The sequence below is a fragment of the Globicephala melas genome, chromosome 17, assembly GCF_963455315.2.
Source record: "Globicephala melas chromosome 17, mGloMel1.2, whole genome shotgun sequence".
In the NCBI taxonomy this organism is placed as follows: domain Eukaryota; kingdom Metazoa; phylum Chordata; class Mammalia; order Artiodactyla; family Delphinidae; genus Globicephala; species Globicephala melas.
In genome coordinates, this window is record NC_083330.1 from 41,105,576 (window position 1) to 41,120,640 (window position 15,065).

The 15,065-nt window shown below is 46.2% G+C and overlaps 1 long non-coding RNA gene across 2 annotated transcripts in view; it reads right to left on the minus strand.

Moving 5' to 3' along the window:
• The window catches only part of LOC115856575 (uncharacterized), a 367,268-nt gene that overhangs the window by 341 nt on the left and 351,862 nt on the right, over positions 1 to 15,065 (minus strand). Inside the window, exons 5-9 of one of the 2 annotated variants that reach the window (XR_009559663.1) lie at positions 9,604 to 9,650; positions 8,876 to 8,989; positions 6,821 to 6,954; positions 5,625 to 5,757; positions 1,309 to 1,728 (exon numbers count right to left, since the gene is read on the minus strand). This is a non-coding gene — a long non-coding RNA (uncharacterized lncRNA). The remainder of the gene's footprint in view (positions 1 to 1,308; positions 1,729 to 5,624; positions 5,758 to 6,820; positions 6,955 to 8,875; positions 8,990 to 9,603; positions 9,651 to 15,065) is intronic. The other variant, XR_009559664.1, reaches the window with a different exon arrangement.

Genomic DNA, 15,065 nt, shown 5'->3' on the forward strand with positions numbered 1-15,065 from the left:
GGTGAATTACTGCCCTACACTAGAGGCCTAGCTGTAAGAACCATTAGCTGTAAAAGAGAGGTTAATTATGAGGAAAACTCCCTGGCCTACGCTGAGGGGTTTTAGTGACTCACAGTGAGGGGGCCACGTTTGGTGACCACAGCCCTCTCCCCGGCAAGGGCTTAATGGGGAGTCTGCTACCATGTGCCACATTTGGGCTTGTGTAGGGACCAGGAAGCCTGATCTTGTTTGGGTTCATTAGCTAAGGGGACTGTTGCCCACAGGGATCATTAACTAGTAGCAGCGGGGAAGGGGGCAGGAGCAAGACAAGCTGAGGAGAAGCAGCAAAGTTACTCATTTTCTAAAATTAGGATCTTGGTGAAACTCCAAACAGACTTTGCCTGGGGCTGGCTCCCTGACCCCTCAGATCAGTAAGCTGGTGGAGACAGCTTTTTCCAGGTTTTCCTCCCCACTCTCATCCACGTCCTATGCTTCAGCTGTGGCTGAAAACACGCTCAGGTGGGGAGCGCTTATTTCCAAGAAACTGCGTGAGATATTTTCTTTCAGAAGCCCTTGAAAAACTAAATGTTGTGTTTTGTCAGGAACATTTTCTTTTGAGCCAGGAACCCAGTTCCCACCCCACCCAACCCCCTCCAACATTCTGAGGACAAATAGGAAGCCAGGATGGGCAAAATTTAGGAGCTCACCTCCAAAAGGAATATTTTAACAAAACGTATACACACTTCAGATTGCACTGCCATCACTGAGCACCTACTCTATGCCAGACCCTGTGCAAAGTACTTTTCCTGGCCTTTCTCCACCATGCCCACAGCACATGGACCCCCGAGCACACGTGGACGGTCACCAGTTCTGCAGATGACACACTGAGACTCAGGCTCGCAGACCGCAAAAGGCCACCTGATGAGCGCAGAGCTGGCATCTTTACCCAAGTCCTTTGACTGAGGTTGGTCCTATGCCACCCCTTGGCCCTGTCTCAACAGAATAACCCAGACAGTGACTTTCAATGGAAGTTAAAACCGTTGCCATTAGCATTCAGAAGTACATAGCTTAAGGGAAGGAATGTGAAAATGTCTCCCTCTGAGGGTGACACCCTCTGATCTCACCCACCCTATCTACGCTTCCGGACCTTTTTTCTTTTCCTTAATATTTCCAACTTTTGAGTACATGAGTAGGCAGACAAACCTTGTGACAAATACCTGGCCAATCTGGAGTGGTTGCATGTGTCGATGCTCCACGTATATTACCGTACGTTTTCACCATCGCTATGGATAACTATTATTTTCTACTAACACTTCCAAATCAAATTACCTGTTAAGAATGTCTTCTTGGGCTTCCCTGGTGGCGCAGTGGTTGAGAGTCCGCCTCCCGATGCAGGGGACACGGGTTTGTGCCCCGGTCCGGGAGGATCCCACATGCCGCGGAGCGGCTGCGCCCGTGAGCCATGGCCGCTGAGCCTGCGCGTCCGGAGCCTGTGCTCCGCAACGGGAGAGGCCACAACAGTGAGAGGCCCGCGTACCGCAAAAAGAATGTCTTCTTGGCGGGCTTCCCTGGTGGCACAGTGGTTGAGCGTCCGCCTGTCGATGCAGGGGACATGGGTTTGTGCCCCGGTCCGTGAAGATCCCACATGCCGCGGAGAGGCTGGGCCCGTGAGCCATGGCCGCCGAGCATGCGCGTCCGGAGCCTGTGCTCCGCAACGGGAGAGGCCGCAACAGTGAGAGGCCCGCCTACCTAAAAAAAAAAAAAAAAAAGACTTCTTCACTGTGCTAGCACTGGATGAAATTCTACCATTCTGCACTTCTACACTTCATGTCCATTTTACAATTAAAATAATGATAAAACTTCCTCCTGAAGGATGGTGTCGTTACAGGTTAATATGAATGAATGCATCCTACCGTCACTCTAGTTTCTTATCAGCATTCAGCCGAAGCATTTTTAATTTTCAGATATTTTCGATTTAGCAGCGTTTCTGAGGCATTTCCACTTGGGTGCAGCCAAGGCAGTGAGCAAATGAGGGGCTGACACTGTTGCGGAAGTGAGCAGAACGCCGTGAATGCAGGGTTTGTGGCACCAGCTCTCCTGAGTTTGAGCTCCAGCTGCTGTTGATATGGAGCAAGTTCCTTCCTCACCTGCATCTTATATTCTCCTCCGTAAAAATGAGATTGAAATTGCCTCTACCTCATAGAGTTGCTGTCAAGCATTAATTTACGTGAAGTGCTTTTTAAAATGCCTGGAACATAGTAGCTCTGTGTATGTGATTGCTGTTATTATCATGATTATCATTATTCCACAAGAACCACAGGTAGGAGCTCAGCCCTTTGGGAGGCAGCCACCATGAGGCCAAGAATCAGGAGTGTGTGCGTTCGTTTCCAGAACTGAAGTGCTTGGAGCACAAAAGCATTTAGTGATATATTTGCTTCTCCTCCCCTAATTCACTGATCAGACTGTGCCCTGTGATATGCACACTTTTGAGACTATTCGGTTCTAGTAAATAAAGAAGCTTGTAGTTTACAAACATAGGCAAACTATCTTAAGATGTTTAAATATAAATAAGCTATTAAGCAAAAAGTGTGATAGTCATTGGCAGAATTCATGGGACGTGTTAAGTATAAGATAAGTAGTCAACACGTAGAACATGTGCATGTTAAACACAGGTAACGAAGGATGGAGGAACCAAGAAATACCTAATCTGTATGATGCACCTCAGTGCTAAATATTCATAGTATACTAAATACACATGAGATTAAATAGCAGGACTTCTTAAATATATATGAGCCTTTAATATTCATGATCTCCTTATCTGGAAAGATACTGGTTGTATGCTTCAGGTCACGTGTCCTCTGCCCAAGAAACTCAAATAGAACTCATAACTGTTCATCAGGCTAATTGGCAAGCAACAGCTTAGGCCAGGCACGCCACAACTCTCTAGGAGGACAAGTATGTGACATTGGCCCAGGGTACCCACCATCTGTGGGCCCCTGTGTCAGGGATCCCCAACACTACCCTCAGATCTGATGATTTTCTAGGACTCATAGAACTCAGAAAAGCAATTCAACTCTTGGTTACGCTTATTACAGCAAAAGTATACAGACAGGGCTTCCCTGGTGGCGCAGTGGTTGAGAGTCCGCCTGCCGATGCAGGGGACGCGGGTTCGTGCCCCGGTCCGGGAAGATCCCACATGCCGCGGAGCGGCTGCGCCCGTGAGCCATGGCCGCTGAGCCTGCGCGCCCGCAGCCTGTGCTCTGCAACGGGAGAGGCCACAACAGTGAGAGGCCCGCGTACCGCAAAAAAAAAAAAAAAAAAAAAAAAATGTGGAGGAACAATAATACAATCTATACAAGTGGGAGAAAGAGGAGAAGAAAGATAAGAAGGCAGACGCATGAGCATATCGGTATGGCTATGATCTCATTCACTGCCTCCAGACAGTGCTGACCGCAATTCGCCTCCAGCTTGTGTTTATTGAATGCTCATTGCAGATCAGGTGCCATGCTAAACACTCTAGCTGAATCACTATTTATCCCTTCACCATTTTGTAGATGAGTAAATGAGGGCACAAAGGAACTTGTGTGAGGTCACCCACTGTCAGTGGTGGAGCCAGAATTCAAATGAGGTGACAGAGTTTACACTCAACCATTCTACTAGGCTGCTTGACTTCTGAAACTGGTTTGTCCTGGTCTCAGGGCCTAGCACAGAGCGGACAGAACTTTTTCATTTGCAAGTAACAGAAACCCAAGGCAAAATGTGAAAAGGGATATATATTCACTCACAAGCCTGAAAATTTTAGGGAATAGGACTGAAACAGCTGGATCCATGGGCTCAACCAGGCAGGGAGGATTTGCCTGCCCATCTATCATCTCTCAGGTCTGTTTCTTCACTACTTCACTACTGTCAACTCTAAGCTGACATTCCTATAGCTTGGCAATCAACTCTATGAGAGATTCTACTTCCCAAGGGTTCCAGCCACAGACCAATGAGTTAGACTGACTCCGATTTGCCCAGCTAATCCAGTCACTGATGAGGGGCAGTGGCCAGGCCTGGGTGATATATGCACCCTTGCTGCTGGCTGTAGAGTCAGTCCTATTTGAACCACACAGATTGAAAATAAATGAGAACATTTTCCTAAAGGAAAATGGGGTTGTTGCCAAGAGAAGAGGGAACATCTCTGAGCAGGCAAAAACAGCTAATATTTTCATGAGTTCACAGTAAATGCATGAATATTGGATAGATGGATCGATGGATGGGTGGGTGGATGGATGAATGTGTGAATGAATGCAAAAATGTAATGCCCAGGGCAAGGGTCCGTACGATGAGAAAATTACAAGAAAAATACTTTCTTACATATCTGAACTGTGAGAGCACTCAAGGTTAGCAATTCCTTTGGTTCTCTTCCACAAAAAGAGACCAGGAGATTTGAGGGAAGTGGTTGGGAGAAGACTACTGAAAAATAGGTACTTGAAACAAAGAATGAGAACATGGGGAAGAATTTCTCTAATGGAGAACATTACAGTTTTAATAGGAAATCTGCCTCAAACAGTGTGGGTTTCTGGTTGCTTTTGTTGGCATATCTCTCCTTCTTGGTGTAGTAAGAAGACTGCAATTGTCATGGGCAATTACAGCCCAGTGCACAAAGTGGTATGTCCCATCTGGAGAGACCGGTCACCTCAAATGGCACAAGCCATCAGAGTCCTCAGGAAATATGAGCTTGTTCCACAGGGATGCTTAGTCTCTTTAACTTCCAAACGCAGGCCGTTCCTGTAGGTCCCTAGTTTTCAGCCACATTTGTGTGCCTGTGAAGCTGCCATTTGCAAAGTTGATTCTCAGAATGGGATTTGGCTGAGCAAATAGAGCCCCAGTTGGGAGAGTGCATCTACCCTGCAGAGAAGGTTATGCAAAAGGACAGGACGATAGATTCCAGCAGCAGATTCAGGAAGAGGAAAAGAGCCACGCACGCCCTCGCATACATAAGCACCAGGACTGCTTTTGTGCACAGCACGAGATCAGGGAGACCTCAGCATATTTCAGTCCCAAATCCTTGCGTTATTTCATTTTTCACTGTGTGCTCCATTTCAGGGAAAACGTAACGTGCATCTTTCTAATTTGCCTGCCCTTCAATTTTGCCCTTAAGATTTATTAACCCATTTTTTTTTAATGTATTAACTCATATAGCTGCTCTTGTGTGACATCCTGTCTTCTAGGGCTAAATAGACATTCGTATCTTTTGTGTTTAAATCGGGGACTTGGGGGGAGTTTTATGCCTCCAAGAAATTGAAGTTTCTTTTTCAATCTACAAGTTTCTAAGTGTCATGGGCATCTGGGCTGCCAGGCTAGAGAGCTTAAGTCCAAGGTGCCTTTTGAGGTGTGATGTTGCCTGCTTTTAGCTCTGATAGGGGACTGAGCAGGACTGCCACCTGGAACCTAACATCCTGACCTTTTTCCTCCAGTGTCAGGCCGTGGATGCCAATCTCAAGTGAATTCGAGTTGAATGTAAGAAGATGTTTTGATTAGAGAATGTAATCGCCAACCTAGAGTTATGCCAAAACTGAAATCTGAAGGAAGAGAGAACAAAGTGGGGTCCCTTTTACAAACTGGGCTAAATGAGGCACGAAAGCTGGTTTTACTCACTGCACCTCGGTCAGGCAGAGGAACGGAGGTCCTGCAGGAGTCCCAGAGTCACTGTCACAGAATTAAGCCCTATAGACCCTGCTCGGGCCCCAGCCTGGCCAGGCTCTCTGCCTCCGCTGGGGAGGGTTCTTTTTCAAGCTGTTGAATAAGAAAACCTAAGCTGAGACGGACACAGCATAAACTTCATTCAGTGGCCAAAGAATGGAGAAGCAGGAACTAAGTTCACAGATCAATAAATCTCACCTGGCCAGAGGGATTTAATTTTAAAGAGTAAAGGCAAAGGGAGGAGGAGTGAGGCCAGTGATAGAGAGGCATATGCATTAGTCTACCGGGGGGAGGGGCAGGGCTTTTCCAGGATGTGAGATGCCACCCCCTTTTTATTCTTTTTTGGTCCTTAATGTCCTGTCATGGTCACCGATAGGTGTGCCATTTATTATGCTCCCGTAGTAACATCAGCTTATAATGAGACTCAGGCTCTGTTGGAGGTCGGATTCATCACCACCTTGGTCCCAGCTGGTTCCACGTGGGTGTTTGTTTGTAGCTTCCTTTCTTATCTCTGGACGCTTTAACTTAAAGATTTACATTAACTCTGCTACAGATGGGGGTTGACGGGTTTTGAGCAGCTCTGGCAACATCACCTCCTTAAGAACCAGAGGAAATGAAGACTCTTAATTTCATCTGAGAGGAACCTGAGCCCAGCGAGGCTGAGGCATTTGGCCAGTGGGGGTGAGAAGCCCAGAGGAGCTCAGGCCTCCCCATACAGCACACTTCCCTGCCTGAACAAAACACAATTATGGAAAAGCAACAGTTTCCCTGAAGTATTCATGCTTTTCGTAAATGCATTAAGTTTCCCCCCTGGCCATCCATTAGAATCAATGGGAAAAGCTAAAAAGAAACAGAACAGAAAACTGAACATCTGGGCCCACCCAGACCAATTAAATCGGGCTCTCAGGGGGTGACAGGGCCCTGGACATCAGTGTTTTGTTTTGTTTTGTTTTATTTAAGGGTGATTTATTTTACTTAAGGGTGGCAGTGGGAATAGTCATAGATTTCTAATACAAACCAAATACAAACATCAAACAACCATAAGGATAATGAAAATCTACAGTGTTTTGTTTTTTTTTAAATTTCCCTGGGCGGCGATTTTAATGCGTGGACAACTTGAGAACCAAAGTACTTATCTGGGCTGGGATGGACCTACCTGAGTGTTGTCAGCCAAACTGAGCCAAGAGAACATGCTGCTGACGGAGCGGGGAGGGTGTCTAGTGATGTGTCACACAGGTGGAGAGAAAGGATGCTGCCCGATGCTGTGGAATGACTCCGACAAGCTTGCCCCTGGGGGAATGAGAGGAGAGGACACAGGGACAAGTTATCTGAAAAGTGTCTTCTGCCCTGAGAGACAGTTTTGTCCTCCTGACCTCTGGCAGCCTGGATTCCTTGCACAGATAATTCCAAGCCTGCCCTTTCCCAGCACTGGTGGAGGTCTTCTGCAAGATTTTCTGCCTTGTCTTATTTTATTACCAATCTATCGCCACTCGTTCCTGTTTTGAACAGATGTAATTAATGGCAACAAGGGCTTTCCAGTCTACAAAATCAATACGGAAATGGCTGAAATAGCGTCTTGATGACAGAAGGAAGGCACAGCTCCTTATACATAATTCACCATGCAAACAGGCTGCTACAACCATAACTGCTCCTTTACACATGCAAATCTGGGAGGTGATTTGATTTATGATCTTAATTGGGCCTCTTTAGGAAAGGTCACATCTGAACTTGGTTTCAGGAAAGTCTACCCCCATTCACCTTCATACCTAAGGTCGAACTCATATTTTTAAGTGAATGCTGGACTGTATTTCTGTTCTCCTCCCCAAGCGCACGCCCCCCACTACAATTTCGTTTGAATTCATCTCTCATAGTCCAGGCATGAATACTGACAACTCACCTGACTGTTTAAAATAAATTTTTTAAAAGGAGACAATTTCTCACACGCTGCAACAGAGAACCCACTTTCCCAGACTTGATGATTTCAATGCATAACTTAGTCTTAGACAGGATGGAGCCGGTAGCTCCGAGAGGTGAGAAGTCAGGTGGCACGGCAGACTGATTAGGGGCTAAGGCCTTGCTAAGACCTTTGGATTGGAGGGCTGGAGGCGGGAAGTGACGTGTGATTTGAATTAATTCTTCATCTTTTTGTTTTATCATTGCTTTTTAAAATTAGGATTCAAATTCTACTCAAGAAGCTCTTTAAAAAGGGAGGAAATTGCCAGGTCCAAAAGAACCAGGGGTCACCCTTCAGGAGGCTGGTCAGTTACAGAGGGCAGTCAGGAGGTACCGTCTCACTGACCACTATTCTCCTCTACAGATGGAGCCGTCCACCTTCCACCAAGCATCTTGTCGCAGACGGAGAAGTTCTGAGTAAAGTCAACATTTCACTCATGTCATTCTTTTATCCATAAATGACTAAATGATATCATTTTTTTTCTTTATTATGTAACTCGATAGACTTTAGGAATTGTGCACCCAGGTGAATCTAAGCTGCCCTTGGCCGCCCTGGCTTCAGCCTATGCCTTGCAATGCTTTGTCATTGAAAGGTCCTGGCTGACCTTGGTCAGGTCACCCCCTTTGTTGGACTCACTTTCCTCTCTGGTACCTGAGCCCCACAGGATGAGCGCTGGGACGTTTCCACTTTGTCCTCTTCTAATTCTGGGTCTCCACCTTTAATCTACATTTCCGTTTAAGTGACTGATCTGTGAATGATCCAGAAGGAGGTTCTAAAGAGTGGTTCTAACCATCTCCTTGCTTTATTATCCAGAAGTGGCATCACATCAGTTGCTTCCCGAGGTAGAATGCTTAATGCAACCACCAAGGATTTGCCTTCTCGCCTATTTCCTCAGCTGAGGTCTGCACCCTGCCTTCCTTGGGTGCCTCCCATCATAATTATCTTCCACTCCCCACATTCAACTGCAGCAGTAGTTCATTCGCTTAATAAACATCCATGGACATGTCTACATACCTGGCATGGCAAGGCCCCTATTTCTGACCTTCAGAGAAGGAAAGATAGTGACCAAAGGCTAGATATCAAGACAGAAAATTAGAAGAAAAGGAGGTCACACTGTATATTTTCCCCAGGGAAGCGAACAGGAGAAGCTGGGAAAGGAGAAGGAGAAACTCACAGAAATAGCCTCAGGACAGCTTTACCTGAGAAGGTTCCAGAAGCGGTATCTGGCTTTGCTCTGACTCAGCTTTGGTTTCTTACCTCTGGTAAAACTGGGAGGCTTGTGAAACCGGATTTCAAAGCATCACTCACTCTTCACTTCCAGAAACCAGCTCCTGGTCTCCACATATAGACACATCTTTGGCAAGGATCTGCCTTTCAGAGGATGGGAAAGAGATGAGATATTACAGCCTGTTCTGAAGGGAAGAAAGAGTGACAGCTCGTGAAATAACGATCAACCATAATACATAATATTGGACCCTAAACGTGTAACCCCGCATCTGGAGCACAAAATGATGCATTCCCACACAGACTGCATCTTTACAAATATTTAAGCTGGAAAGGGAGGAAGAAAAAAAATCCTCGTTTTTATATCTGCAGGAAATATCTGAGTTTTGGCCTGGGTGATACTGGGGCCTTCCAGGGTGAGAAATGATGCCTTGAACAATTATAGTTCCAGCTGCTGCCCTTTGAGCAAGCAGACTGTTTCCCGTCCATCCTGAAGTTATGGTCACTGATGTGTTGCTGTCTACTCTGTTCATGTCTACACGAACTTCCCCAGCCTAAGAAAAGGGGGCTTGCGGCTGGACACTGCTCACTAGTTCTTTGGAGCACATTCTTTATACTGTGTTCATGCGATCTAATAAAGTGGGGACCACGCCATTGGCATCGACTCACTGGGGAGCTTGTTAAAATGCAGCCTTAGCCCTCACCCAGAACCTCTAAATTTGAGTCTGTGTCTGAAGTTATCTGTTTGTTTGTACACTTACTTGTTTGTCTGTTTTGTTCACCGCTCTATCTTCAGCTCCCAGAAAAGCTTTAGGAACAAAGTAGATGCTTAATAAGTATGTGTTGAATAAATGAATGAAAGAGCTTATTGCAGGCCCTTGGCAATGGTGGTTGGTTCAGGAAACATGACCAACATGACCCAAGCCATTCCGTTCAAGACTGGATTCAAGTTCTAGGACTTGGGAATGAGAAGTTCTTTTACTGCTGGGACCAACACAAGAACTGTGGTTTCGCCCAAGACTAAAAGCTAACAAAGAGGAAGGTGTAGCCAAGAGATTGAAGGAGGGAGACCAGGGCCCGATGCCACTGAGCCTCTGGATCCAGCTGTCATCTTGTCCGCGATGAGAGACAATAAGTTGCTCTCTGCTGAGGCCATGCTGGCGTGGGCTCTATCACTCATGGCTGAAAGAGACCTGCCTGACACAAGCCCTGAGGTCCAGGCTTCACTGGGGTTTCACCAGCAGGATCACATGCTCAGTCTAGACTGCAGCTTTTAAGAGCAGAGGTTGTGTCTTTTATTCTTGCTATATCTCTCCTGCTCCTCCTTTCTGCTCTTGGGACTTGAATGCCGGGTGGGACTATCTTTGCATCACTAAAATTGTTATGATTATCATGAGATTTTTTTTTTTTTTTTTTTGCGGTACGCGGGCCTCTCACTGTTGTGGCCTCTCCTGCTGCGGAGCACAGGCTCCGGACGCGCAGGCTCAGCGGCCATGGCTCACGGGCCCAGCCGCTCTGCGGCACGTGGGATCTTCCCGGACCGGGGCACGAACCCGCGTCCCCTGCATCGGCAGGCGGACTCTCAACCACTGCGCCACCAGGGAAGCCCATCGTGAGATATTTTTGAAAATGACTTAAGAACTTACAAATCCTTCTGTGGCTATTATCTCAACAACCCATAAGTCTGGAAGATTGTGGAAGTACAATCCTCCTCCAGTTCATAGATGGGGAAACTGACCCTGGAGGAGACGGAGGCACCAGCCCTGGCATCAAATGGCTAATAACAAGGCAGGGGCCAACCAGGACTCTAACCCAGGGTCTCCGATCACAAAGCCTTCTTTTTCCTCATCGTCTTTATGCTTCCTTCTCACGAAAAAAACAATACACCTAAAGTTCAGTGAGTTTTCCCTAGTGGATCCAAGAACCCCAGCCATAAAGGACACTTCAGGTTCCCCGGCCTGTCAGAATGTTGCCAAACCCCACTACTGGACTTTGTTCACTGAGCACATCTCCAGCAGGATGAAGTGCAGACGCGGGGTACTCACTGGGGCTTCAAGATACCTTATGATGGGACATCAATTGAGTTCACGTCTACAGAGTCTTCCCGGTCGATTTCCTGGTACACGCCGCGTGGGTCAAGACTACAAGATCACGATGATTGTGTTACTGACCAGGGTTCTTGGCATCCTTCATCAATAGAAATTGATCAGAGGCCAGACAAGAAATTTAGGCAAGGCTTTATTGCGGCCCCTGCTGCAGCAGTGGGGAACAAGAAGAAACAACATGTTCCCTGGCTTGCTTGTTCCCCGAATGGGGGCAAGCTGGCTCCTTATATGGGGTGAGGGTAGGGGTGTGTCCAGGGCTCGGGCTGGAGTAGTTTGCTCACCCCTTTGGTGGTGACGTGCGCAGGGGACATAGGCAGTATCCTGCTTTTGCTCCCGACACCCTGATTTTGCTCCCGGCTCTTCAGAAGTGGCAGTTGGGCTTTTTGGTCTTTTTGTATCTGTTTGTCCATAATTTGCCCCAACTGTACAGACCCGAAGTTATTTTTAGTCCCTTATATACGTCCTTCATATTTTGTTACTCGAGGAGACTTTTGGGCAGGTGCAAGCATTGCAGCAAAGGGTCTCAGGTCCCAGCTCCCAGCCTGTCCCAATTGCGCTCTCAGTGTGTTTCCCTGAGAATGGCATATTTTGGGACTTGTGCTCAGACAACATCCCAAGGCATAAGAGATGATTCTGCCTTAAGACACCACTCCCCTTCACAAACACCTATGCTCACTGCTCAGAAGCTGTGCTGACTTAAGCCTAGACACACACACTTAGCATTTATTTATTAGGCTTTTAAAAACTGTGTCCTTTAGGACATGACTGTGGATACAAACCAGGAATAAGCTACCAATAAAAAAGCAAATATAATTGTGATACTAATTAAAACTGTAGCAGGATATAAAGATCTGCCTAAAACATCACCTTGTTGAGAAGAATCAATTTAAAGACACAAGTCAGGATATAAATGTTAGCAAAAAGAGGTTGTCCTTAAGGAGGTTAAGAATTCCAGAGAGTCCTTCATGGGTTTGAAACTTGTCATGGAATCAGAGCAATACTCACAGAATATCCCTTGAAATGATTAGTAGTAGTAAGAAAAATGATGATGATAAATATGTTATCTGAAATAAACAATGAAAAATGCTTTTTAGTTAGCAAAGAACTCACTCTCCATGTATCATCTCATTTGATGGAAACCTGGAACTCCTCACAGGTATTTCAGAGGCAGCCCTGTGTATTATCAGCTGATGTTCCAAATTGTAGGCTCTCGGGATAAGGAATCATGAGCCCAGCTAGATTGTCCTACAGATGTTAACAGTAGCCTGTGTTTGTGGAGCCAGGTCCAGTGCTGCACACGTTATATTAGTTATCTCATTAAAACCTCACGATCTTCATCCTCAGTTAACTTGTGAGGAAACTGAGGCTTAGCAAGATGAAGCCACTTGCTCGTGGTTACTCAACTATCAAGTGAGAGAGCCAGGCTCTGGGGCTGGAAGGTGCTGCTGTGACATCCCAAGGTCCCCGTCCTGCATAAGCCCACATTTTTTCGAGCGGACAGCCGAGGTAAAGACAGATTTCCTGCCTTGCAAGCAGAGGGTGCAAAAGAAGACAAGGGGAGACAGAGGACCTGTATTAACCAGCTGTTTGACCTTTTGAAAATCTGACTCCTACAGCCTCATTTTCACCTTCTGTAAAACAAGTTGCTTAGACTAAATGCTCTCTGAAGAATCACCCAGCATTAACATTCAATGATACCATGAAATATGTCACGTCTGCTGACAGGCAAGTGTGACAGGAAGGGAAATTTTGCTATTAACAGAAAGAAAGAAGAGCAACAACGATAGTCCCTTCTGCATTCTAGAGGAGCAGCAGAATTCCTCCCAGGGAAGATTAGAAATGCACCTTATTGAGCCTTTGGTTTTTAGTATATTTCTTATAAAAGAGTCTTATAAGTCCTCTGGTGCCCATCATTTACTGATCACAGTGCTTCAGAATCCTTCTCAACACAGTGCCCCAGGCAACCAACAAATGATCAAAGTGGACATGCAAGATAAAATGCATTTTATATCCCTCCCATACAGGAGTTATCTGGGTTAAAAAAAAAAAAGTATGTATCTTATAGACGTATAAAGGTTATATTGTGGTCAAATGGTAGATAGGCGGCAGTCTCTTGAACAAGTGCAAGTCTGCTCAGCACATTTTCAGGGGCAAGATTAAAATGCATCTGGGAGAGCCCAAGCTGTGATTGTCCAGCAGACCTGACAGTCACATTCATAAACTCTCAGTATTAGAGCTTAATTAACACCACCGAGCATAGGATTCAGTCCATTCACTTTCAGCCACGAGAGGGAAAGAGCAGCTTCTCAGGGAGAGTCCACACCCAGACCGTCAGATTCTCTCTGGGAGAATGAGAACTGCTCTCAGAATGCCGACTCCCACTGGGCTCAGGGACAAAACACACAGATTCTCACATCAATCTATTGCACGTCTTTTTCCTTTGGGAGTGAAGACAAGCCCGTGGGATCAGGGCAGCAGGCTGGAAATAATGGTCGGAGGGAGAGATGGATGATGGGAGAGTCCGGGCTGGCGCCTTGCTGCTATGGCATCCCAGCTCTGCCTGCTTCGGTGACCACCCAATCTCTACTCAGAGGTGCCTCCAGGAAGGAGTGTGTGTCCTCCCAGCTTCTATTTCTGACTGCCTTTGGCCTACCCATTCTTGCTGCCTTTCCTCTGTGAAAAGTTGAATGATACAGCCACAGCCAAGGAAAAACACAGCCTGCAAATCCAGCTTTCTTCTCAAAAACCAGGCAGTCCCATGAGACCCTTTGATGTGCTGTGTGTGTCTTTGATGAGAAAAGAAAAGGTATCTCTAGAGATCCTGGTTGGTGGTCAGTCAACACCCGTGCACTGAGTAGCCACTGAGGGCTGGGCACAAGGGGACATGAGAGAAAGCAAGAGGGTGAGGTCTTACTTCATGGAGCCAACAGTCTAGATGGGAAGCTAGTAAAATGCATAATTAAAATCATAGCTGGAGTAACTGTCATGGATCAAGTGCTATGAGGATGACAGTGGGCTACGGGAGCCTGGTTAATTACCTAATCTGGGCACTAAGCAGTGAAGAGCACCTGCTCCCACGAACGTACACATATGCACAGAGCCTTGTCACCATAGCTACATCCTCAGCTTCACTCCTCCTCTGCGTCATTCTCAGGCATCTCCCTGAGAAAGCACCCCAATCCAGGATAAGTCATGCTTTCTAACTTCCTGAAACAGCAGCAGCAGTGGCTCTGGTCATACGGGGGATCAAGGCAGTGAAGACTACAGCCGCTCCACTCTCTGCCCTTTGCCCCCTAGCAGCTTCCTGCAGCTACTAATATTCGGTTTCCCTTACCCTTTCCTTGTGCTATCCAGGATTTTTTCAATAAATTCCCTGATTGATTTCAGATTCTGTTTCAAATCTCTGGTAGGTTTCAGCTTTGCCGATTGGACACTGACTGACTCGGGGCACAAAGATGTCCAAGAGACGGCCCTGCCTTCAAGGTCGGCTGGGGTCAAGCCCTTGCCCTTCAAGAGCAAGAACCCTCAATCCTACTCCTGGGCATATACCCAGAGAAAACCATGATTCAAAAAGACACATGCACCCCAGTGTTCATTGCAGCACTATTTACAATAGCCAGGACGTGGAAGCAACCTAAATGTCCATCAACAGATGAATGGATAGGAAGATGTGGTACAACCTCCTAGAAAAATGGAAATAAAACCAAAAATAAACAAATGGGACCTAATGAAACTTAAAAGCTTTTACACAGCAAAGGAAACCATAAACAAGATGAAAAGACAGCCCTCAGAACGGGAGAAAATATTTGCAAATGAAACAACAGACAAAGGATTAATTTCCAAAATTTATAAGCAGCTCATGCAGCTTAATAACAAAAAAACAAACAACCCAATCCAAAAATGGGCAGAAGACCTTAAGAGACATTTCTCCAAAGAAGATATACAGATGGCCAACAAACACATGAAAGAATGCTCAGCATCACTAATCATTAGAGAAATGCAAATCAAAACCACAATGATGTATCACCTCACACCGGTCAGAATAGCCATCATCAAAAATTCTACAGTTAATGCTGGAGAGGGTGTGGAGAAAAGGGAACCCTCTTGCACTGTTGGTG